The sequence below is a fragment of the Neovison vison genome, chromosome 6 (assembly GCF_020171115.1).
Source record: "Neovison vison isolate M4711 chromosome 6, ASM_NN_V1, whole genome shotgun sequence".
NCBI classification, from domain to species: Eukaryota; Metazoa; Chordata; class Mammalia; order Carnivora; family Mustelidae; genus Neogale; species Neogale vison.
In genome coordinates, this window is record NC_058096.1 from 143,975,066 (window position 1) to 144,001,989 (window position 26,924).

Consider the following 26,924-nt stretch of genomic DNA (forward strand, 5'->3'; position numbering starts at 1 on the left):
TCAAAATTATATTCAGCATTTTAATGCATATATAAGTTGTACAACATTGGATATTTTTGTAATCATGGCATAGATATGTATTTGTGATTATTTCCTCATTTGGCAAAGCACAATCACTTTTTCAAGTTGCTACACGATTTTCATAATTTTATTTTAAATAGCATTATTCATTACCTTTTGGATATTTCATAGGAATATTTCAATTAACATGTCTGAGTGGCCTCAGCTTTTCCATTCAACATCATGCAATTTTAGGCAGAAAAAGTCCTCAACATCTTCCTGTCATTGCTCTCCACTACTTCCAATCAGTTGAAAAGTCTAGTTTTTCTGCTTAAATATTTCAAAATGATAAGCTCTTTTCTCCTATTTCATCACTGGCTTAGGCTTCTTGAGGCTCACCAGTCCAGTTGCAGTAGGCTAGAACTGGTTACTACTCGTATGTGCTGGTAGTCTTTTACAGTCAGTCCTCCTTATGGATGCACAAGTGATCTTTCTAAAATAAAAATGTGATAATATTCTTCTCTGTCTAAAAACATTCAGTGATTTTCCTTTGTTAGTACTTTCAACTTGGGTTATTTTGCACAAAAATGTAGATTTCTGGTGCCTCTTGGTGCGTTGGCTATCTGGCCGAGGCGGGTCTTCCTTCCAGCATGGCACCAGAGGGCTAAAGCTTACTGGAGGCTGTTTCTACAGGCAGGGCAAGTGCTGTCCAATCTGACGCAAAGGTCCCCTCAATCATGCTGGCTCTTAGGGGCTTTTGAGTGTAAGACCCTTAACTGTCCAGGCTAAAGGCTAAATTCCTTTGAATGGCACATGAAGTTCTTTAGGATAGGCCCTGCTGAGTTCTTTCATCTTAATCATTGCATTAATTGAGAAATAAAGAGTGGCTCCCAAATGTGCCTTGGAATGTCTTCTTCCTTTCCTCACCATCCTCATGTCTAGGGGAAGTTCTTTTTCTCCCTTCCAGATTTGGTTGCCTTGTTACCTTCCCTACGAAAAGACCATCCTGATTTCTAAAACTTATCAGGTGGCAGAATGATCTGGAAAGAAATTTTATATCTCATCCTATTCTACAACTAGTTTTTCCCTGCTCTGGCTGAGACAGGGCAGGAAACTTTCTCTTGCTGCTGCCTCCTCTCTTCTTCTCCTTCCCCTTTTTGTCTGGCTCTCTCCCCTGCTTTCTAATTCAACAGACATTTATAGGAGAGCTGTTGAAGGCACTAGCTGCTTGAGGGGGTGAGCGAAGGTTCCTGCAATGGTAGGGCTTGCATCCCTGTGAGACACGTGAATATGTCACGGTGGCACCATGAGCTTGTGGTTTAGGTCAGGTACAGCAATGAGCTGCAAAAGGGCATGGCAGGGAGTGTTTGCCAGTCCTCTTTGGCAAGGGCAGTGAAAGGTGACTGCTTACATTTTAAAAGATTTCTTAACAGGATGGTGGAACCATGGGTTCCTCATAACTCTGTTTTATACCTTCTTCTCATCTTTACATTCCTGTCTTTGCCTCTCTAATGTTTCATTTCACTTTATTTTTTAAAAAAGATTTTATTTATTTATTTGACAGAGAGAGAGATCATAAGTAGGCAGAAAGGCCGGCAGAGAGAGAGGGGGAAGCAGGCTCCCTGCTGAGCAGAGAGCCCAATGTGGGGCTCGATCCCAGGACCCTGAGATTATAACCTGAGCCAAAGGCAGAGGCTTAACCCACTGAGCCACTCAGACACCCTAATGTTTCATTTTAGAATGTGACAGCCAGGCTGTCTGGTTTTGACTCTGACACCATTATTTATCACTGTGACATTGGTCAGGACCACTTATGTTCTCCTGTCTGTTTCTCCATCTTCACATTTAGAAAAATAGTAGCACCTACCTCATAGGACTGTTGATAAAATTCAACTATTGCGATAGCCATGTAAAATATTTAGCATATTGCCTTACAAAGAATAGGCACTCCATAAAAGTTAACTATTATTAGTATAATTATTTAGTTACTCACCTGCTCCCACATCACTTTCTGGGGACTTCCAAGGCTATAATTACAATAATTTTAGCTAACATTAAGAGAAAGTCCAGGGCAGTGTTCAAGTGTACATGCTCTGAAGCCAGACTACTTGGGTTCGATTTTTTCTCATCCTGATTTATAAGTATTATAAGCTACTAACCTTTTCTGCCTGTGTTCCCCCATCTTTAAAGTGGAAAAAATAATATCGTCTATGATACAGGATTATTGTAAAGATTAAATGGGTATATATATATCTAAGATGCTTAGAGTGGTGTCTGAGACATAGGAATTGCTGAATAAATATCTTTTGAATTACTTATTTTTATTGAGCTGTGCTAAAAGTTTCATACATGTTATCCGTGGTATCTTGAGATCTCTTCTTAACACAGAAGTATAATAATAAGCCTTATTGTACGGATGATGAGATAGAAGTATGGAGAATTCCAGTAGTTTACTCAAGGTACACACCGGTTAAATGAGGGAACTAGAACTTGGAGCCCGTTACTTCTGACTCCAAAGCCTGTGCCCTTACTGTCACTGTCCTAAGTGCCAAACTCCCACATTTACCTTTCTAGGAGGCATCTCTCAGACGTTGTCTCATGGGCACTTCACATCCAGCATCTCCAGAACGAACCTCGTTACATTCCCCTCTGAGCCTGCTCTCTCCTCAGGCACTGTCTTTGCCAAGAGGGCCCCTACTCTTCAGCTGCACAAGCCAGAGATCTAGAGAGGACAATTAGACTAGATCATTTCTCTTCCTCCTTGCCTCCTCAATCAACCACCAATACCTGTGGCTTCATACCCAGACAGTGGCTTCTGTTTGTCCATTTCTTTCTGTTCTCACTGCTACCACTCTAGTCCAGGTTACCATCATTTCTTTCTGAGGAAATGCAATTATCTTCCAATTGAGCTATATAATTGCTTAATGAGACACAGAATATTATTTTTACCTGGTTTCTTTTTAAAGTATGCTCTATCTTCATTGGAAGAAATTATTGGAACAGAAGACCCTCCAACACACTTTCCTCACTTGAATCATATCACAGATTAGGGTATTGGGTGATACCAAGTTATGATAGGGCAAAGGAAAAGTAATATTTTTTTATGAGTTTAAGGAAAGAATTTGTGGTCGAGTACCCAGTAGAGAAGAAGAGAGAGGATAGAAAGAGGAAAGAGAAGGGGGGGGGGAGTAAGGGTGAGTAACAAGAAGATGATATGAAGATGAGGCCACTAAAAATTCATATCATGGAGAGCCAACAAATATTTTTTAAATGCTATAGCTTATGTCTCTGGGGCTTAAAAAAATAAAATGCAAAAAAATAAAAAGGTAAAATATAAATAAATAAAATGCTATAGCTTAATTGTGATTCTCATTTGCTTTGCCGTAGAGTAAATCCTTCCTTTTTCTTCTTACAAAATTTTTCAAAATCTTTTAACAATTTCTGAGGGTGTATCTGTTTTGGGGCAAGTGAGCCTTGTATTATGACTAGGTTAATGTTGTATGTCACAGAGAAACCATGAGCTCAGCAGGCAGAGTGGACCATGAACAATAGGCCCATGGGAAGTTCCAGAAGCTGGAGCAGAACTTTGGCCTTTTGTTAGGTCATGGAATTGTTGAGAACTCAAGATAATTACTCCTAGATTTCCAAAGAGACAAGTGGTCTCCAGCTGATATCTGCTGTACATTTGCACCTACATAAAATCAGTGCTTCCTACATGACAAACTGATACTCTAAGAGAAGCATATAATCTGGTGTTTCTTTTTTTCTTTGTGGAAATACAGCCACATAATTAACTGTTTTAATTTTAGGACTGAACAAACCAGAAACTTATTTGGAAATGTCATTCCAACAAGTGGCATTTTATTTGCAGCTCTGCCTCTTAAACTGAGTTCCAAGGGACTTGCCAGTGGGAGAAATTGAACTTCTCAGTGACCTCATGTTTCTCATAATTAAAATAAGGAATTTAGGTCAGTTGTTGTATTCTAAGCTTTGATCCATATATCCATGTAACAGTAGCTGTGGGAATTTCCATGTTTCTGTCCATGGGTGGAATGACTATATGTCTGATTTTATATAGGCCTAGTTTATCCCTGTTTCCTGGTGTAATTATTAATAGTGCCCCCCTTCACTCTCAAAGCTATCCAGATGTGGATAATAACACTATAATTAAACCCTATCAATAGGAGCTCCTTGAATAGAAAATTTTAGGTTAAATAATTTTAAACAGGTGTCTTAACTGCAAAACTTTGCAGATTCTTTAATATGCTAACATGTCTTATGATTCTTGAGAAGAGAGGGTGTATAGTTTCCAGGATTTGGGCTTTGGAATCCTTATTTTGCTGCTTCTGGGAATAAGTTAATGGAACTTATTTTGGGAAAGAGTATTAAATCATCTTAATTCAATAAATACTTATAAACTACTATGTGCCAAGTCCTGGTAGGACACTGGAGTAATAGTGATGGATAGAAGGGCCCAAAGTAGTTTATAGTCAGAGCCATAAATGAGGTTGAATGGCAGTGGGAATTAAGATAGCACACAAAGAATTGCAATTCAAGGTCACATTCTAGTTTTAATATTTCACCATAATGCCATGTAATTAGAAACCAAGATAAAACAGAAAAAAAAGTCCAAATCCTGAATGAGTAGTATAATCTTTTAGCATTATGTCAAGTGAAGATTTCTTCCTCTCTTTTTAAAAAATTATTATTATTAATATTATTTTCTTGCCCTTGGGTCCATATTTATTAGAACCCAGAAGCCCACCCAGCAGCCCTCCTCCTGCTTGTAGAGGTGTGACCCCAAGGGCCAGTAACCTCTCGAGAGCAAACAGTCCAGAGGTTCTACTTGGGTCAAAGCAAATGGAACAGTCAGAAAAGTTTTCTGGCAGGTAGATGGCTTCTCCCAAGCCTATGGATGTCAGCTCTGGTCTGAGAACATATTCTCCCTAGGGCTTCCACCACCAGCTCCTTCCAACACCACCTACTGCCTACCTACTCCTCCTCCTCCAACCAAGCCCAAGGGCTACCTTATGCTAGGCCAGCAGCTTGGCAGGATCCTGGGGCCAGCAGAGGCTGTGGGGTCAGAGGAGGAGACTGGCTCTGAATGCCTTTCCTATTGTATAGTCCCAGGAGCCTAGCTGCTGAAGTATTCCTGCTGGAACTTCTGGAAATCTTCCTCTGTGCCACCTTCTTCTTAGTCTTGGGCATAGGTTGGTCACAGGCCTTGTGGCCGACTCAGCCACCGTGCTTCCACACTGGTCATAAACTTTGGGTTTACTCTGAGGTAGACTTGACATTCTCACTTCAGGAACTCAGCAAGTACCAGCTCAGACACCTTTCCCTTGGCTGAGTTCCATTGTTTCTGGGCTTAGGTCACATTCTGGTGCATTTCACAGAGCCCTGCTGGGCTTGGCCTTGCCTGGTTTCCACGGCCTCCGCGGCCCTTTGCAGCTCCTTGTACTGCTGCAGCAAGGCGAGCACTATGGCTGTGCTTAGCTCTGTCCACACCCCCCCAAATTATTATTCTTAATTCCAGTTGGTTAACCTACGGTTATATTAGTTTCAGGTGTACAGTTGAGTGATTTAACACTTCTAAACATCAGCTGGTGGGGCGCCTGGGTGGCTCAGTGAGTTAAGCTGCTGCCTTCAGCTCAGGTCATGATCTCAGGGTCCTGGGATCAAGTCCCACATCGGGCTCTCTGCTCAGCAGGAAGCCTGCTTCCTTCTCTCTCTCTCTCTGCCTGCTTCTCTGCCTGCTGTGATCTCTCTCTGTCAAATAAATAAATAAAATCTTAAAAAAAAAAAACAAAATAAACATCACCTGGTGCTCCTCACAAGTGCACTCCTTTATGCCCATTCCCTAGTTAATCCACAGCCCACCCCCATCAGTTTGTTCTCCACAGTTAGGAGCCTGTTCCTTGGTTTGTCTCTCTCTCTTCTCTTTTTCCTTTGCTCATTTGTTTTTTTCTTAAATTCCAGATATGAGTGAAATCAGTGGTATTTGTCTTTCTCTGGTTTATTTTGCTTAGCATGTTGCAAATGACAATACTTCTTTTTTATGGCTAGATAATATTCATACACACACACACACACACACACACACACATATATATATATTTCACTTCTTTATTCATTCATCTACTGATGGATACTTGGCTGCTTCCCTACCTTGGCTATTGTAAATAATGCTACAATAAATACAGGGGTGCATATAGCCCTGTGAATTAGTGCTTTTGTAGTTTTGGATAAATACCCAGTAGTGGGATTATTGGATCATAAGGTAGTTCTATTTTCCACTTTTTGAGGAGGCTGCATACTGTTTTCCACAGTGGCTATACCAGTCTGCATTCCCACCGACAGAGCAAGAGGGTTCCTTTTTCTCCATATCCTTGCCAAAACTTGAAGTGAAAGTTTCTTAGACTTAATACTTAATGAATATATTTGCTAAACCTTTCAGAATATTCATATAGTGGTGCAGAGAATCAGTATTTTCATGACTATGCAGACCATCTTATTTTAAGATTCAGAGTCTTAACAGTGTCCAGGAGGAGGTGATTGGTAGCATTATTTGTAAAAAGATGTTGGAAATACTACTTTATGCAAGGATCTTGTGAGTAAAGACTGTGATGGGAACTTGCCTGGAGATTAATTTTCAATAGAATTGTTATGGCTAACAACAATAGCACTGTGTGGTAAACATTCACATATTAATTTATTTATTCCTTCCAACAATCAGATTTTATTATTCTTCCCTCCTTAGAGAAGAAAAAGTGAAGCCCAGACAGGTTGAGTAACTTAGCAAAGTTTGCACAGCAGACCCAGGATTTACACCCAGCCTGCATCCTCCTTCACCACTCAGTGGCAGCAGGTATGTGTGTGGCTGACTGTGTGTGGGTTTCAGTGACCTCACCCTAGTGGCCTAAAATCAGTTATGGTGAGATTATTTACACCACAGAAATCTGTAAATGCTACAAATTGTAGCTTCTCTCTCCAATGCCCCCCTCTCCCCTCCACACACGTTGTTAAACATTTACTAGCACACTAGTGGTTGCAGACACATTTGGAAAGCTGGGGCTAAGTTCTGCAGGGGTTCATTTGGGGAATTATGAGTGCTGTTTGAATGTTGTCTTGGTGTGTTCATCAAACGAGGATGCATTTTAGTCTGAATTGGAAGAGGATATACAAAATGAGAGTTCTCATGATCATTAACTATTGGGATCTGGGAGTTTTTTCAGAACATCAAGTGTTCTCTGCAGGTATCTCATTTTGAGAAACTCTGGGAAGGAGGTATGGTCCAACCACAATTCTGCTTATGCTTCTGAATTTCTGAAACCCATTATTTCATATTTATCCTGGTAATTACACTTTGAATTCATATTCTAGTTATTTGTGGATGTGTATTTTCTCCCTAATGGACTACAAGATTCACACTAGAATGCATGTCAGATCAGTACTACAATCCCGGAGAATGCCTAGCAATGTTTTCAAAGTGAGTTAAATGTTGACTGAATTAATGACTTTTTTTTTTTTTTTTTCTGTTTCAAAAAGTACTCGATGATCTCAGGTAGAATGGTAAAGGAAACAATTTGAGAAAACACTTTCTGAATCATATTTCTGAATATTTCAGAATCATAATTCTGAATCATAAAGATTTTCTCACAACAGACAATCCAGTCTATTAGTCTATTTAAATCATGGGTGCTTTCATGATGTTTACTATTCTATCCTCGAAGATGTAACTTATTTGTAATTTAATTTTTCTTGTTACGAACAGGATTAAAAGACTGACTTTTTTGTTTGAAGACCTATACTAAAGTAACTACTGGTTTGTGTTTATACATCTAGCATTAAGCCAGGTTTTTTCTTTTTTTTCTGGTCTTTCCTCCTGTGGATTCTGATTTCACTAGTACTTTGCAAACCATTTTTCCCCCTAGGTAGCTAGCCCTTTTAAATTTATTTATTTATTTATTTACTTATTTTTAAAGATTTTATTTATTTATTTGTCAGAGAATGGGAGAGAGAGAGAGCACAAGAAGGGGAGCGGCAGGTAGAGCGAGAAGCAGGATCCCCACAGAACAAGGAGCTCAATGTGGGTCTCAATCCCAGTACCCTGGGATCATGAGCTGAGCTAAAGGCAGAGGCTTAACTGACTGAGCCACCCAGGCATCCCAGCCCTTTTAAATTACAGATTCTATTTTTAAAGTTTCTTTTTTTGACATCTTGATGACTTATATTTATTAAAAAATATTTAGACTCAAAAAAGTTGTTTAAAAAATTCCTTTGATGGGGTACCTGGGTGGCTCAATCAGTTAAGTGTGCCATGCTTGATTTTGGCTCAGGTCATGATCTCTGGGTCTTAAGATTGAGCCCTGCTTTGGATCCCCAGTGGGCTTGGAGCCTGCTCAAGATTCTCTCTCTCCCTCTTCCTCTGCCCCACCTCACCCCCCCCAAATTCCTTTGATAATTAACTGTATTTGGAATATTGTCTAAAATGCATATTCTTTAGAATGGATGAAGGGGCGGATTTTGTCTTTCCCCCTTGCCAATAATCAGTCGGCTTGCTACTCAGCTGTGTACCAACAACTTCAGTATAACCTGGGTGTTCCATAGAAATGCAATGTCTTGGGCCCCACCCCAGACCTTCTGAATCATAATCTGCATTTTAACAACATCCCCAAGGATTTGTATGCACATTAACATTTGAGAAAAGCCAATCAATTGGATCTTTTTCTGAAATTCACCCTGCTGCAAAAGCAGCTGACTATAATGTATTCTTCAATGCAAACCACATTTTGGAATTCTGATTTATTTGATGGCTTAATGTTTATTGACTGCACCTGGTGTGCTAGATGCTGCAAAGAAAATTTGAACCACCCAGCCATTGTAATATAGTTACTTTACTCTAAAATATGAAGATACAGGCAATTTACTGTTTTTGTTGTTGTTGTTGTTTTTCCTTTTGTGCTTTAAAAAAATACATTTGAAAAAAGAAGTTAGGTGGAGGAAACAGATTAAAGCCCCTCTACAGGGGGGTGTGGTCCATTGTTAAAATAAGAGTAGATGAGGGATGTTCATATTACACAAATAGAAATGAAAGGAATTCTGTCACTCTTCTATGTTTGGTTGGGGGAAAACAAACATCTGGATAGCTGAATTTTGTGTAGACGAGGTATCTGGATAATTGCTTGTATTTTCCACTTCTCCAGATGTTTGAGCATTGTGTTGATATAGCTCAAGCCCGTTGCTTTCAGACATTTCATGAATTTTTAGTAGAAAAAATTCTGAAAGCATTGATTTTATGTCTGTATTCTATTCTTTATGAAAACTGAAATATTTTAAACCTAGTCTTTGGTCAGGTTTTGCCCCCTTATGTAAAATGACCACTTTATATAGTGGATATAGGAGACATTCTTAGTCACTGTCATTAAGTTATGTTGAAATAAAAACAAGAATTTTGAAGGAACCCAGAATATGTCACCCCAAAGACACCACTTTGGCAAAAGGATTATTTTGAACTGAAGGCAATTGAAAATCAAGAGATCAGAAAGATTTTTTTTCCTTCTGCTGATCTGCCTAAAAGCAGGGCATGAATTACTCTGTGAAGTTGTCTCCCTCCCCTGTACCAGGAAGAAGAGAACAACTCTTAACAGCAGTCACATTGAGATGAGTCTGCACAAACCTTACTAAGATAACCCTTCCACTCCTTTAGTTTTCCTCAGACATTTTTTAGTCACTTTCCTACAATTTATTGTTCCTCAAAACCTAACCCCCTTTCTTTTGTTAAAATGATATACAAATCCCATCGTCTAACTGCTTGAGTTTCACTTTTTTTCTGTGAACTCCTAGGAAGCAAAATACAAATAAGTGTTCTTTTTCCTGTTGATGGGTCTTTTGTCAGTTAAATTTGCATGTCCTCAGTGAGTGAATCTAAGAGGGTACAGGAAAAGTTTTTCTGCATAAGAATTTTAATTCTACTAAATCGTCCTTTTCAAAACTTTAAAAAAATCTTTTTAGAAGAGAAGAGGAGGAAATAAGGAAGGAAGGATAGAAAGGCAGGACGCATGTGGAAAAGCTGAGACACCAATAGAAAAGGAAAGAGAGTTTTTAGGAATTAGCTATTTAATCATGTGTTTCATATAATCGTTACTCAGGCTGTCACAGACTGCAGGCCCACTGTATGGAGAGACTATTATTGTCCCATCCTAAACCTGCAGTGAGGTCAACGGTTAGATCAATAACAACTGTGCTCCATCAGATAACGAATCTAAATGAGAATTGCCTCTGTTAATCAGGTATCTTGAAATCCTTGAAACCCGGCACTGTGATAAATGATTGCTGACTATTCTCCCTTTAACCTCAGTGGACTTTGCTCACCCATATTTTTAATTAACTAATTTAGTTCAGGACATTTAAGACGCTGAAATCCTTTCAAAATTCTCCCCAGTGAGGTTATTCCAAGAGTAGACATCAGTAAGAATGTCCTTCCTTTCTTTGTAGAGATATATTTGGCATATTTTAACTTTTTCTCAGAGACATACAATTCCAAGGAAGACTATGGTTTCACATTTCACTTAGCACTTAGCTCTCTACCTCCCAGAATGGTAGCATTTTAAAATTCAGCAAAAATATGTTCTTTATGGTGTATTAAGCGAAAGTCAAAGCTATGGAAAATTACAACCTTTGTTGCAAAAGGAGATATCTTCTGCTTTTTTGAAGGTTAATTAGTAATGAAACATCTTTTAGAAAAAAATGTTGAGTTAAATTGGGGTTATGAGGAAGTCTTAACAAAAGATATTTTGTACATTAAAAAAGACTAAGATTTTGGCAGTTATAAATATTATTTAATTTTATATTTTTGTAGTCTTGATCTTTTAACATGGATTAAGATCCGAAATTTCAAACTTAAGTTTGCATCTTCTCTACAACATTGAGAAAAGCCCATGAGATTATTTCTGTTAACTAATTTTGTAACATTAGGGTTGATATGTTTAACAGAAAGAAGTCCATTCATCTGCAGTTTTGCTTTCTAATTTATTTCTCCCATATCTAGAGAGAATGAGACTGAAAAGACAGGACAATAAAAACAATTGTGTGTGTGTGTGTATATATATGTATATATATATGAAAGATGATATAATTATATATATATCATATATATGTTTTATATATAACATATATATGTTTTGTGGTGTTTTTCTTGGGGGGGGTTCTCTCGGACTTGACTGGTAAGTTAGCAAGTACAGTTAAAACGCTGTGAGTTGTGCAGTGCCTTGCCCACCTGTGACTAGGCCGGGAGGCCCAGATGGGGGAACCCAGGGCTGGGGTTTCTCTGGACGATGACAGTGGCTGGAAGGAAGTGAGGAGGGCACAGTAGACATTGAGGGGCTTGGGGAAGATGGGGGCTCAGACACAGAACTTGTGTGGAGTCTGGACGTTAAGCAGAGCTTCCAGAGGACCTTGGCCATCTGTCAAGTTGCTGGCAGAAAATGATCCTGTCTGAAGAAGGCAGGGTGCATGGTCGGAATGAACTGATTGCTTGCTACATCAAGCTGAGAACAGGGAAGACCCAAACTTGCAAACAGGTCTCTAGTCACATTCAGGTTCTGGCCCAAAGAAAATCAAGGGAAAACCAGTCCAAGCACACACAAGGCCTTGAACATAGACCAGTTTTCCAATGACAAGGGTTTCCAAGGATGAGGCAGTACCACATTTACTGCCTGCTCAGGGATTGAAAGGGGACCTCAAAAGTGGCTCACCCCCGAGATGCCCTCCTCCCAGGAAGGACCTCTAGCTATCTTCATGTTCATTTGTGGAGGGGGCTGCTCCCTGTTAGAGGGGACCTTAAAAGCTGGGTAGTGAGTTGAAGAGGTGGATCCTGATTTGGGGACCTCACAGTGGTATCTGAAAAGACAGATCACCCCAGAACATCAGGGACTAGGGATAAGAGTGGGACAGTCTTGGGGTATAGCACTAGTTTCTCAGTTTCTGACCGGTACCCTCCCCCAAATTGCTTCTAGATTTTCTGGAGGGCCTTAGAGATGTTGATTTGTCCCCCTTTTTTTTTTCCACACCCACCTCCCTTTCCCAATCTGCTTCTCGTTACCACCCGACCCTGAGACCTTGAGACAAATACTGAAGGTTAATGCAAGAACAGAGCCAGATGGGCCCTGGGAATATTTTTGTTTTAATATTACAAGAGATGTTTATAATTGGGGATTAGGATTTTTTTTTTCTCAGCTGGGCAAGCAGTGGGGTGAGGCTTTTAAATCTCATATTTTCTTCTATAAAGAGCAGGCTATATATACTACGTGGCTTTCCTTACCCCAGCACTGTGTTGATTTACATTTTGACACAGGATAAAACTGTTTTTACCAAAACAAACAAACAAACAAACAAACAAAACCCCACTATGAGTTGTCCCAGAATCTCACGGAACACTTTTCTCAGTATTGAGTCTAGCTTTCCATGTCCAGAAACCTTTTCCTCTGTTCAGATGAGCTCTGTGTCGCTTCCAGAGTGGAAAAAGCATATTCATCTCTTTCGGTTATCTTAATGCTAGATATTTTAATTGTTACCATTGATAGCATTTATGAACCACCATATCCAGTTTTTTAGTGTAGCGAAACAAAGTATCCTAAAATGTGGTAGTGTAAAATAACAACGGTGAGTCAGAAATTCAGAATACATGATGGAGATGGTTTGCCTGTGCTGTATAATGTCTGGGGCCTCAGCTGGGAAGACTTACATGGCTGAGCAATGGCTCAGATGAATGGGGCTGGAATTATTTGGAAACTTCTCACTCACATGTCTGATAGGTAGGCCAGGACGGTGTAAGGGCTGGGCTTAGCTGGCGCTGTTGACAGGAGCACGTACCTGGGGCCTCTCCATGTGGATTGCACTTCTCACGGCAAGGTGGCTGAGTTCGGATTGGGGACATCCCAGAAGGGAGCATCACGAGAGTGAGTTCTGAGACCCAGGTAGAGCTGCATGGCCTTTTGTGAAGTGACCTTGGAAATCACAAAATGTCACTTCTCCTCTTTTTGATCAAAGCTGTCACAGGTCTACCATATTTAAAAGGAGGTAATACAGATTGAACAGTATCAAAGAATTTGTGATCATTTTTAAAACCACCACAACAGCCAGTTTGTAGTGTTTCTTTTCCCCTAAAAGATTTTCCCCTACTAATTATCTTAAAAAGCAGTAGAATGTATCTGGCACTTTATGGAGGAAACCAGAGGTCAGTACTGTTTGATGATAAAGCACCGGAATCTTATCAACGAGTTCCTTTCTCTCTTCCAATACCACCCAATTTTTCAGTCTACGCACTGGGTTCCAGAAACATGTTGGGGGGGTGGGATTAATTTCTAAGAGAATTTTATGTGAATTATGTTTCTTCCTCGTCCCCTCACAGTCTGTCAGGCTAGTGCATTAGTGTTCTCTCTGATGTAGCTGTCAGTAACTATAGCTCTATTAGCAGTTCATGTGTGGCATACAATAGACCCAAACCAAAGGATTGCTTTTGAACCGAGCCATTATTTCATGAATATTAGAACACAAATCAATGCATATTGACTAGGGTTGTATAGATGAACGTGATAGCATTGCCTTCAACAAAATATCAAAAAGATGCATAGGGCTAGAACAAAAATAAGAAGCACTTAAGTTTTTCAAGATATTGAATTTTAGGTACGGAGCTAATAAGTTCATTTCTTCAGATGCTTGAAGCTGTCTGAACAGATACTACACTTTCTAACGTATTTGCTTCTGTGTGGATGGTGGTGGGCAAGAGGCCAGAGAAGGGTCATATGACTAATATAACTATAGGTAATTTTCCCACGACACTTTAACAAGTATATGTCATTGTTATTGACATTCAAAACAAGCACATTAGGTAAGTTTTAACATCCCAGATTTGCAGACGGGCAAATTGAGGTCAGGGATTTTCTGCAGCATGCTAAGGTCACTTGTTTCAGTGGTGAAAAGATTTAAAATCCTCAGACATAATCGCTTCTGGAAAGTCATACCTGATCCTCCTTAACCAAATTAAAGTACTCCTCCTCTTTGTTCTTTAATACCTTGAAACCTCTCCATATCTACCACTTTGTGTTATAATTATCTTCTGTGTTTGTTTCTCCTCACTTGACTCGAAGAAAGGACCTTGTCTCATCTATCGGTACCCACCAAGGATTTGAGCTAAAGTGACCGGTGAACGTTTGCAGAATGAATGTGTTGAGGGTCTTTTAACATTAAAATTCTCTACCAACCCATGATGCCTTTCAAGGAAGAAGAGATCTGTTAGAGAATGGTGAAGAAAAGCTGGTGTTTGTGGGTAGGATAGAAGGAAGCCATAGACATAAAGACCTGTGGGCCATTGGTGGCATTATTTTAGCTCATTCTCTGGAATACACCAGGAGTAGCAAGGGGGCCTGTGTACCTGAACAGACTGACTTAGGCGGAAATATTAAGAATATTAGGAAGTGAAGCTGTAGAGTGATCCTTTTAAAACCTATGATGAGTGTATGGAGTGGGGCCGGACGAGTAGAAGCAGGGAGACCTTTCGTGACTGACTCCCTGTAGTGACCGAGAGGCTATGGTTGCTTGGACAGAAGTGAGAAATAGTTGGATTTGGGTATATTCTGAAAGTAGAGCCAACAGGATTCATCAGAAGGAAAGAAAGAGGAGTAAAGATGAAGCCAAGCTTTGGGCTGGAACAACTGAAACGATGAAATCATCATCCGTTAAGACGAGGGAATGTATAGATGATACAGGTGTAGGAGTGCTGACAACACTGACTCCATCTTTCGCCCTTCCTCTTGTTCACAACGGTGCATTAACTACCCTCGGGCCCTGTGGCGGTTAGTGTGTGCCCTGACCAGAATGTGAGATAGCTTGTTCTGATCTTCCCTAAAGAGAAGTACAGCAGGCCCTACTGCAGGTAACTAGTAGAGATGATGCGCACAGAAGGCCCCATCTTAGAGAACTATGCTGTGACATCACCACCATGCCTTTCCCTCTATAAAAGCTGGGGATTGAAGTCTAGACTTGGCAGAGAATAGTTCTATTTTGCCAGGATCGTTTGTCTGCCCAACTCTTCCCCCTGCCCCCACCTCGAATAAAATGGTTTGTGAATGATGTGGAGTGGCTTGCTTCATTTTACAGTCTTAAAGTGCCCTCTCAGTCTGGAGGATACATTACTGACTCCCCTCCATCTTCTAACACATAGGTTTTGAGAAGGAAGATTAAGAGCTTAGTTGTGGACCATGTAAGGCCTGAGGTGAACAGTAGACACATAAATGGATAATTTAAGTAAGCAGTATGTTTGGAGTTTATGATTAAGTGGAGAGAGATGATTCTCAAGTTTAGGAGAGAGAGGTCATGTGGGACAAATAGAGATGGTAGTAAAAGCCAGGGGACAGAATGATATCACCAAGGAAGTATGTGCATACAATAAGAAGAGACCCAAAGACTGTGTCTTGAAGCATTCCAGGTAACAGGTCCAGGAAGGATAAAGAGTCTGAAAAAGAGACTAATGACGAACTACCGGTGAGGGAGGAATATGATGTTTGAGCGCAAGAGAAGCAAGGGCATCACGGAGAAGGTGTGGTCAGACATCAGTGCTACATCACGTGATCATTGTTTTAGCGATGTGGAGGATATTGTGACTATATTAAGGATAGTTTGGGTGGCATGTTGGGGTATAAAAGTCTCACTATAAGTAGTTGAGGGGAAGATTAGAAGGGAGGAATCGACACAAGCAATTATATATGATGTTTTAAGTTTTGCTACCAAAAAAAGTTCAGAGAACAAAGCGGAAGGTGAAGTTCAGAAAAAGTAGGTTTTTGGTTTTTTTGTTTGTTTTGTTTTGTTTTTAAGAGTAACCCACGGGCAGTAGATGACAAAAATGAAGGATACAGGGTAATTTACTGTGATAACAAAATTCAAAGGCAAGAATATTTTAAGGGAAGTATGAGAAAGAATGGTCCAGGAATGATGATGAGGAATAAGAAGGACACCTTTTAACCTCTGGGTGCAGTGAAATGGGCTATAAAAAAGCTATTTCATTAGGGGAGAGGCAAGTTTCTAAAACAATTTTCTAGCCATTTGATTACAATATGCTTTGGTATAGGTTTCTTCATATTACTTGTACTTGGAGATTTTTGAGCTTGAATTTGTGGGCTTATCATTTTCATTGAATTTGGAAAATTTGGGGCCAAATATTTTTTCTGTCTCTACCCCTTCCACTCCTTCTGGAACTCCAGGGACATATATTAGGCCTTTTGAAAGTTTCCCAGTGCTCATTGATGCTCCATTCTTTGTCTTTTCTCATTCATTATTATTATTATTATTTTGGATAGTTTCTATTGCTCTAACTTCAAGTGTACTGACTTTTTTCTTCTGTAATATGCAATCTTCTATTGACCCCATCCAGCTTATCTTTCATCACATGCAGTTTCATCTCTAGAATTTTGATTTGAATCTTTTTTTTTTAATCTTTGGAATCTCTTCTACCACATGTTCTAGCTCCCTGAATATGTGGCATACCATTACAATAACTGTTTTAGTGTCCTTGCCTACTTATTCTATCATCTGTGTCATTTCTGAGTCATTTTGGATTGACTGACCTTCCTTTTCATTAGGTGTCCTATTTATTTGATTTAAAAAAATATTTTATTTATTTATTTGAGAGGGAGAGAGAGACAATGAAAGAGAGAGCACAAGAGGAGAGAGGTCAGCGGGAGAAGCAGACTCCCTGCTGAGTAGGGTGCCCGATGTGGGACTCGATCCCAGAACTCCAGGATCATGACTGGAGCTGAAGGCAGTTGCTTAACCAACTGAGCCACCGAGGTGCCCCTATTTATCTGATTTTTGCACATGTGGTAAGTTTTGATCCTATATCAGACACTGAATTTTACCTTGTCGAGTGCCAGGTATTTCTCTGTTCCTATAAATATTCTTGAGTTTTGTTCTGGAACATGGTTATGTTACTTTTAAACAGGTTGATCTTATTGGGTCTTGCTTTTAAGGTCTGTTAGGTGGGAACAGATGGTATTTAGCATGGGATTAATTCCTTCTGAATACTCTACAAAATGCCTGGTCAGTTAGGAGGTTTTCTAGTCTGGCTGAAGTAGATGGGTGAAGGGATCGGGCACTATTCCTGGCACTAAATACAGGGCACATTTACTTTTTATCCCTTTGGGAAGTTTTTTCCTGTCTTTGGATGGTTTCCTCACATGCATATGCTGATTGAGTACTCAGCTAATGATGAGGAGGAACCATTTGCAGAGCTCCATAGTTCTGTGTGTCATTTTTTTCTTCTCTGATGTCTGTCTATAACTCTAGCTACCTTGGTCTCCCTGGACCCACAACTCAGTTTCTCCAGCTCAGGAAGACTGGTGTGTTCTACCTGGAGTCTTCCTCCCTGGACCAAGGCCTAGAAAATTATTGCAGGCAGCAAGCTGCGGCTATTACAGGACACACTTCACTTGTTTTCCATTTTTCAGGGATAACTGTATTTTGTTGCCCGAAGACCACTGTCTTTTTTTTTTTTTTTTTTTAAAGATTTTATTTACTTATTTGATGTAGAGAAAGAGCGAGATCACAAGTAGGCAGAGAAGCAGGCAGAGGAAAAGGGGGATGCAGGCTCCCCACTGAGCAGAGAGCCTGATACGGGGCTTGATCCCAGAACCCTGAGATCACGACTTAAGCCGAAGGCAGAGGCTTTAACCCACTGAGCCACCCAGGCGCCCTGATCACTGTCTTAAAACCTAGTTTCGTGTATTTTATCTGTTTTTGTTTTTTTAAGTTGTTTCAGGCAGGAGAATAAATCCAGTCCCTGATAACTCCATCTCAGCCAGGGTAGAAGCCCAAGTCAGGCTGTTAGGAGTCACCTACTGGTGGTGGTGGTATAGTACGTTAACACGGTACCGATGAGCTGATGGCTTATCTGAGAGCAAGCAGGACCGTGAGGGACCAGGACTTGGAAGAGTATTTCTGGGGAGGAGACTGAGGCTAAGACTGAGGGAGTCTGTAGCTTAGGTCAGTGCAGGAGCATCAGCAGTTAGGAGAGGGCTAAAATTACCAATCTCTGCACTGATAAGGCAGCCTGAAGAAGAGCATTTACTTCTAAATCTTTCATCATTTGAAACGATGAAATTATTATTGTAGTAAATGAAGTTGTTTCTTTTAAGATGTTCATGTGTCTTTTCTTTGCCCACCTCAAATCTGGACAAAGATGAATCGCTTTCGTTTTGTTTTAGTAGTAGCCTCTCTGCAGTAAGGTGAAGAGAAAGCCTTGCAATCAATATAATACTTTCATGGTCTATGTCCATCTGCAAGAAGCAATTTTCATAACATGAAATAAATGAAGTCTTTAAAAGAGTAGCAGGAGGTTAGATTTGTAGAGGTAGACTCTTAGTATCTTAAGAGAAATATAATTACTGGTAGAAGTTCTTATGAAGGAAAACTCAGTGACAAATTTACATTAAGTGTTTCTAATTAACTGTTTGTGTTGGGATAAAGGACCCTCCCCCTCAAGCCCCATCCTTATACCGCTCTTCTTACTACCAAGCAATGACCTTAGGAAGATTAAATCAATTATAAAAACACATAAAGTAGCTAGATTTTCTTTGCAAACCTGAGTATTGCACAAAAGGATTTGGGATCCTGTTATATTTACATAACCAGAAGGCTACCTACTCAGGGACTATAGGATGTGCATTCTCTTGATTCTTCCCTGCCCACATTCCCTAAAAAGCAAAGCATCTGACTCACATGCTATGGTTCATAAGTGAGAGCTGGGAACTGGTATCTTCCTTCTGTGACATAATGAGCTATTCAATTTACCTTTTTAGTAGAGAAATAGGAGAAGGAAACAGAAACTAGGAAATGGAACTGAGTATAACAGAATTTTATCCATGCATTGGTAGGTTAAAAATAAAAGTAAAAAAGTGAAGTTAAAAATTTAAGCAGGTTTCCTAGCTCGTGGTCTCCATCTTGTAGGGTCCGAAGTACTTGGGCCAGGCAGGTTGCCCACTGCAAGTGGGCTGAACTGACGGGTGTCGCTGAATAGCACCCACCCCTACTCAGCAATGTAGGTCTCATTGAAGTATGCAAAACTCTTGATGATCCCGGACACCTCCTTTAAATCTGGGGATATAGCAGCCAGAGGTGCTACTGAAACAAACAAATGAACGAACTTGCTAGGGGGATTTTCCAATGCAGGGTCTGTATAACTAGTATCCTCCACAACATAATACAGCATCCTCCACTGTGTACATCAGTTGGGCACAGTGAGGCCTCCATCTCTATTCATATACAGCCTATGAGGTGGCATTCCATGAAACAGAAGGCTGGGTTTGAGCATTATAAAAGTTGTGTACTATGGCCTTTCTGGCCTGCCATTGACAATATTCATTTCATCTTCATAAGAGGAATAAAGTTTCAAGCGTGAAATCCTTGTACTTGTTAGGGACTTGAGTTCTAAACTGACCTGCTGGCTAGTATTATTATAATACCACACAGACAACACAGACAGTGACTATAGTGGTATGAACTCCTTTGCCAAGATCTGTATATTTTGACACTCTTTGCAGGGAGGGAAAGTCAGGCACGAAAAGCCGAAGCATGTTGGAGTAAGCAACATGACTAATGTTTCCTTCCCTATGAGTGTATCAAATGTACCTGATGAAAATTCTTGATTCTGATGAAATTTTTCTTAGGTTTGTAATAAATGCTCACAGAAGTTCTATGAGAAATGAAGTTCAGTCTTGGATAGACTTCAAATATCTAATTATTCTGAAAAATTGCTCAGGATATACTTTTGGTAGCATATCATACTCACATCCACTACACACACACCCACACACACACACACATACACACATACACACACATGCATGCATATATATAAATATATATATAGATTTTCATTTAGCCACTCATTCAGTGGTTATTTATTGAGCTTCTGTTTTTGTATAATCCTAAATACCTGGAATGAAAAGATGAATAAGATACTCTCTGACTTTAAGGTTCTTATATATGGGAAGATATGATTGGAGTGTAATTTTTATTAGTTGTATGGATTTTGAAATTACATTAGCTGCATTGATCAGAGTCATATAAAAGTAAAGTAGAGAGTATGAATTATGAAGCTTCAGACTGTCTTTGGAGGACCAATACTAACATAGATGTGAGAAAAGGGTTAGAAGTCATCTGTTTTTTTAAGAAATTGAATTCTGACTTACTTTGTGCCTTCAGGGGCACAAGTAATTTACTTTCCAGGAGTGGGAACAGGTCCATGTTCTACTCTCCTGATTTTTTTTCCAGGCAGTTCCACTCGTTTTAAAGTTATAGCTGATGCATTAGCTCTACCTTCATATCCCTGATGCCACCGGAGATTACACCTTCCCTACAAGAGAGGCTGGGTCAGTAGTGGTTTTATTTCCAAGTTACACACTGATATCCAAGCCGAGGAAGCCACTCAGTCCAAGGTCACACAGCTAGCAACTGTTGGAGCTAGACTAGTTGGCTTCTGTGCCCAAAGTCCACTAACCATATTAAACAAGCTGAAGTCTGCTCAGGTAGACAATTTCCCAGAGTTGCCTTTGGCAATTTTAAAATTCTCAAATAAGTGTTCCTCCTACAAAAACTTGCCACCTTCTTTCCCCTCTACAGAAGGCTGAGGACGAGCAGGATGTACAACAGAGAAAGTGTAGGACATACCGAGGATTCTTGGTTCTTCCTTCAGAATTTTGGTTTTGAAATTCTGAAAATTCGAAATTCCCTGAGCTATAGATACCATCGAGGGCCCTGTCCCCATCATCTGACAACAGAGAAGTAGTTCTCCACCTACCACTGAGGAAATGGGGTCTCAGAGGCTTGAAATTACGGGCTCATAGTTACACAGTTTGTAATCGCTCATGTTTATTCAGGTCACATTGGCCTTCCACTGTTCTTTATCCTCAGATACTCCAGACCCTTAAGCAAGAGTGTAGAAGGAAAAAAAAGGGGGGGGGATAGCTAAGTTGTCAAAGGAAGCGAGAAGAGCTGGGTGAATTAGCAGTGATCTAGGACAGCAGGAGGGTTGCAGGAGGTGGAGATGAGGGATAGAAGTGGGCTTGTGCACAGTATCTTTGGTGTGTGTGACTATTTAAGACTCTGGCTTCTCCTTCATGTAGAGCAATTTTCTCTTTATGCTCTTCCTTCACCTTAGAGGGTATATAATCCTGTCTGTGGTCTTTCCGTGGGTATAATTACAGGAAACCTCTTAAAAATACAATTTACTTGAAGAGAAATTATTTTAAATTGTGTATTTATAAAACATATTATCTTAGTGTTTTAAGTCCTAAAATTAAAATTCCAGTGAAGGCTTTTTATTCATAATTATGGCAGGGCTTTTCACATGGCTGATAATGTTTTGGACCCATATAGTATCTTTTTAATAAGAGCTCAAATTATTCTAGTGGGTGGCTGCTTGGCACAGAGGTTAGGAGCAGACAGATTGCTTTTGAATCCTGGCGCTAGCACAGCTGTGTGACCTTGGGCAAGGTTCTTAACCTCTTTTAACTCATGTACTTGTCTACAAAATGGGGGTAATTTCTGCCATGTCTGGATGTCGTGAAGATTCAATGACACATGTAATATGGGGTCTAATGCAGGGCCATGTGTAAAAGAAGAGGTCAGAAACTTAGTTTTCTTCCTCTTTCCTCCCCACAGGATGGAGGATTGACTTCTATCTTGTTTGCCTCATTGTACAGAGGGAAAAGGGAGACAGAAGTGAAGGATTTACCAAATTTCCCAGCAGAATCCAGTCCTATTAACTTTCAACTTGCAGTTCTAGCTACTGACTGTTAAACTTGGATCTATAGCCAGGGAGGAAACCCTTTAGGAGGGAATAATCCTATTTGGGGGTTGTTGAAAGATGCTGATTCTAAGTCAGTTTGACACTTTCTGAGGTTCTGTGGGAAAAGCAGTAGCTGGGCGTCTAGCTCTCTCCCTGAGAAGCGTGGTCAAGTCATTTGACCACTGCGGGCTTGGATGCTTTTATGACAGTACAACTTCATACCTCTTTTGGGATTTACATTTTTTTCCTTCTACTTTGGTTACATATGTGCTTGTACTTCTACTTTGGTTACATATGTTACATATGTACTTCTACTTGGTTACGTATGTACATATGTACATAAGTACATATGTACTTAGACACTAAGCGTGTAGAGGACAGAGATAATATCCTGCTTCCCTAGTATCGCACACTGTGTCTCTTGCAGTGCCTGATATAGTGCTAATCAGAAAAGCTGGAGTAGATTTTGTTTGAGATGGTGTGATGGTGTCGCAACTCACAGCAAAGTAATGAATCTATTATAATAACTGAATACACATGTGCATGTACTCGCACTCACATCCACATACCCACTCAAAATACATCCATTCAAAGAGCATAGTATGATCAGTATGGTTGACTGTGTCCTTCAGAAATAAGCTTTAAGGTGAAATCTTCCACATTTCCTTTGCTGAGCATATTGAAAATAGCCCTTGTCAAATTTATTCATTTGCTTGTTCATTACTTGTTTATCTTTCCTGCTGGCACATGAGCACCACGAGAATAAGAACCTATTTGTCTTGTTCTTCACTGCATCCACTGCACTAGAATAGTGCCTACAATGATAAGACTTCAACATATGCTCGTTGAATGAATTATAGTGAATAAAGAAAAAGCCATCACTTCTTCAGACTGTTTGCCTACAGGGCAAGAGTACCAGGAAGATGACCAGAGCCTAGCCGTGGTTACAACCAGATCACTTGTACAGGGAAGTTACTAGATGCCTATGAGGAGAGGGGTTTGTTGGGACTGTTATAGGTACTGGGATTTACAATACTTGTAAGTGGCCCCCTTTATGAACCTAGCAGTTGATAGAAATAGGAGATTGTAATAACTCTAAATGAGGAAGGCAGGAGTTACACTTAATAGCTCTAAACCAAGTTTATAGAAGCAGGTAATAAAGTTTTATTTTTCTTTTAATTTTGTCTTCAATTTATCTCCCACCCTGATTGAACCTAGATGTTGCCTTCCTCCTGTCCTAAGATTTTCTAGCCTCACACTATTGTCACTCATGTCATCTCTCATATCTTTTCTTTTACTTTTTACTCATTGGTCCAATATATATATCTTTTTTCTTTTCACCCCAGGCCACATTCCTTGCTCTTCTATTCATCCTGTGGATAGGAGGGGCCCGACATCTAGGATGATGCCTTTTTCTACCCCCAACTGTATAAGCTCAGCTGGCACACACTAAGTCTGCAGGATAAACTCCTTCCCTATTTCCTCTGCCTATGGCCCTGGGTATTTTGTGTAAGTTTCTCCTGCTTGGCATTTAACTTCATATTACTGATAAAATCATTTATTTCAAAGACTACAAGTTCCAGATGAAAGCAAGTCCACAGAAGAGCCAAGACTTGTCTACACTGCTATCCTGGAAGATTTCACCCACTGTGCAAAAGAAAGTGTTTGCAGTTCTCCTTTCTCCCATTTTTCTTTTTTCCTCCTCACTTGCAAAGTAGCTCCCACATTCCTTATAGCTTCTAGAAATAAATCAGTTTAAGCACATATGTATGTCAAGGGGGTGACTATAGCTGTCATGTAATTTGACCTGCTCTGGTGAGAGATGTTTTCAAATAATTCACTCTTGTCTCACAGGACACTCGATTTTGCATCTTTTGGGATTCATGACTTTGAAATTTTTAAGAAGTTCCTATTTAATTAAAAACTTTGGGGGAGAAGTAATAATTAAGATATTAAACAATGGAGCATAAAACAATATTTATGCTTTCATGCTTCTATAAATAAACTTTACCTATAATTTTTACTCCCATTGTTTTGCTTAATATTGTAATATAAACATCTTCCATGCTGTTACAGAGAAATTCATAATGATCATTTTTAAGGCCTAGAGGTTGCACTTGGCTCAGGTCATGATTCCAGGGTCCTGGGATGGAATGCTGCATCAGGCTCCCTGCTCATGCTCTCTCTTGCTCACTCTCTCCCAAATAAATAAAAAAAAAATCTTAAAAAAAAGAAATTAATAATATAATTAAAAAAATATTTTTATTTACTTATTTATTTGACAGACAGAGATCGCAAGTAGGCAGAGAGGCAGGCAGAGAGAGGGGAGGAAGCAGGCTCCCTGCGGAGTAGAGAGCCCAACGCGGGGCTCAATCCCAGGACCCTGGGATCATGACCTGAGCCGAAGCAGAGGCTTTAACCCACTGAGCCACTCAGGCACCCCAATAATGATCATTTTTAATGGATGCATAATACTCCATTGATTGGATATACCATTGTTGATTTAACTGTTGATTCCCTTGTTATTGATTGCCTTCAACCTTTCCTTAATCACTATTTTGATTATCTTTATGAATGTGCTCTTCTTTTTTTTTTCTCAATGATAAATATTAATTAGGAAAGGAACAAGCAATGTTGAAAAGTAAGACAAGAGCAAAAATATCCCTTCCAAATTTCACTATCCTCAAAGAGCAATAACTAATATTAAGTGAATATAATTCTAGATATCTTTCTATGCTAATATGGAGATTAATGGAGATTCTATTTTATAAACATTAGATGTCTACTTATCCTCTTGAAATGTGTTTCCATGTTGCTCTCTACCTCTAGATCCAGAAGACTTCTGTCTCAGGGAAAGAAGGCCCGTGCTTAATCAGTGTCAACTGTGGCCCCATGTTGGAATCACCTCTTGAAGTTAAAAAAAAGAAAAGACAAAAACAGATTCTGAAGCACCTTTCTCAGAAATTTTTAAAGGTTTCAAGATAAATCCTTCAGTGTTGAGTTTCAATGCTGATATTTCTTTTAAAACCTCCATAGCAAAACAATAGTTTTGAAAGCTAGATGGTATTGAGAAAGGAGTTTTATAACACGTCAAAATCCAGGCCTAATGAACTTGATTATTTGGGTGGATTATGGGAAGAGAAACAGTGGGTGAGTGAGAATAAAAAAAGTAAGTGTATTTGTCATCTTTGATGTAATTCTTTGAGATTGGATCTCAACATGACAGGGTAGTTTTAGAAACATCCAGAGAAGCAGTGAACTTCTGAAGACATAAGATCTAGTGTGCCAGTTTCTTGGGAAAAGTCAGAGGAAGCTGTCTTCTTCTGTGAGAACTTTAGCGTTCCACTCACTGTTACTTGTCGTGAGACCGGGGAGCAATGGTACAGAGACAGAAGGCAGAAAAATGGATGAGTTTGGATAGACCTCCCTGTTCCCCATGTTAGATGCTTGAAGGCAGAGAACCATGAATATTCCTGAATATCCTAGGATGGGTTGCAACAGAAGCAAGAGAGCTAGCTAAGGGTCTTTCAGGGGTAGGAGGCTGCAAGACTAGAGAGAGAAATGGTGAGAACCATGGACTCCATTCAGGATGTATGCATGTGTGTTAGCTCATCCCCTGTCCAAAGCCCAGTTGCAACTGGCGTGGTGTTAGTGCGGGGAAAGACAGAGATCAATTCTTTATAGGTAGAGTCTTCAGAGATGCTGGAAATTTGAGGACTTCATTTTCCTTCCTTTACACTGCCGCAAGGCCATATAAGCGATACTTCTTCTATACCCAGGTGCCATCTTGGAGAACAACAAGGGAGAATACATTCTTAAATATTTGAGCATTTAGCTGGATCAGATCATTCAAGCTGGGACTAGGTATAGACTAGCACTGCTTTCATTACGGAATCTCACTGAGTAGGCTGGGTTTTGGCAATGGAACTTTAGGAGACACCTGTCCACTACCCCACAGGCTCGTAAACTCCTTACACATGAAGAATGTTTGTTCTGTCCCATAGCAATCATTTTAACCATCAGCAAGATGACTTCTGGGGCTAGCTTCAAATCAGTATATGTAAAGGTCAAAGATTTTTATAAATGATAATATTGTGACTCTTTCCTTGGGCCAATCTGTTGCTGTTTATTTATAACATTTTTAATGTTTAAACATGTCTAAAATATTTACTAGAGATGAGAAGAATAGATGTTTTTGGCATTTGACCTCTGTAAAAGCCACAATTTTCCTTAAAATCTTTCTCTATGCCTAAATCTGTCACTTTGGGGTCCAGTTTCTGATGTGCTAATCCTTCAAGTGGTTTTATTTTTTAAAAAACACCAACCACAGAACTGTCAAAATATATTAGTTTTATGTCTAAACGACATTTTTGTTTTGCTATAACTATTTTAACTATTGAGAGTGAGGGTTATTGTCTCAGCTACTCTGGGAAATTTCAAAGATTGAAAGAGCTTGGACTTTGGAGAAATTCTTTCTCTTCTTAATCCTTCACTGGTTACAAACGTCTGTAAGCCATATAGTTGTTTCTTGACAATGTCTGGTAGATCAATATGATGCTTTTGTGCCCTTTAGATTAGAAACTTCTGGCCTTAAATCCCCTAACCCACCCTTTAGGATTAGCGCTAGACTTTAACGCACAGTCCGTGACCATTCAGTGCTGGGTCACACTTCACAGGTCACGTCAGTGATTACTCAGGTGCAGTAGGAATCTGGCAAAGGGTAAGCCACGGGACCTCCCCATTATTTCAGTGGTGTCTGCCTTCCCTCCCTCACCGAATCACATATAAAGTGTCGGTGTAACAGTGGCATGGCAGACAAAAGGCTGTCAGGGAGGCATTAAATTTAAACTTTCAGGGTGAATGGAGGAGAACAGTGCCTTGACAGCCAAAACTGTGATGTTCTTTTCTTGCAAGATTCTGTTTGGGTGTAAAAGAGTACAGGGCGGCTACGTATGAATCATCCCATCTGGTGCAGAGCTCAGTGTGAACTGTGGCTACTTGTGTGATTATTGCTTTTGGTCTCCTATGGTAAAACTATCCAAGAACCTTTTGTGATAAAGTTCCAATCAGTTCAGTTAATGAG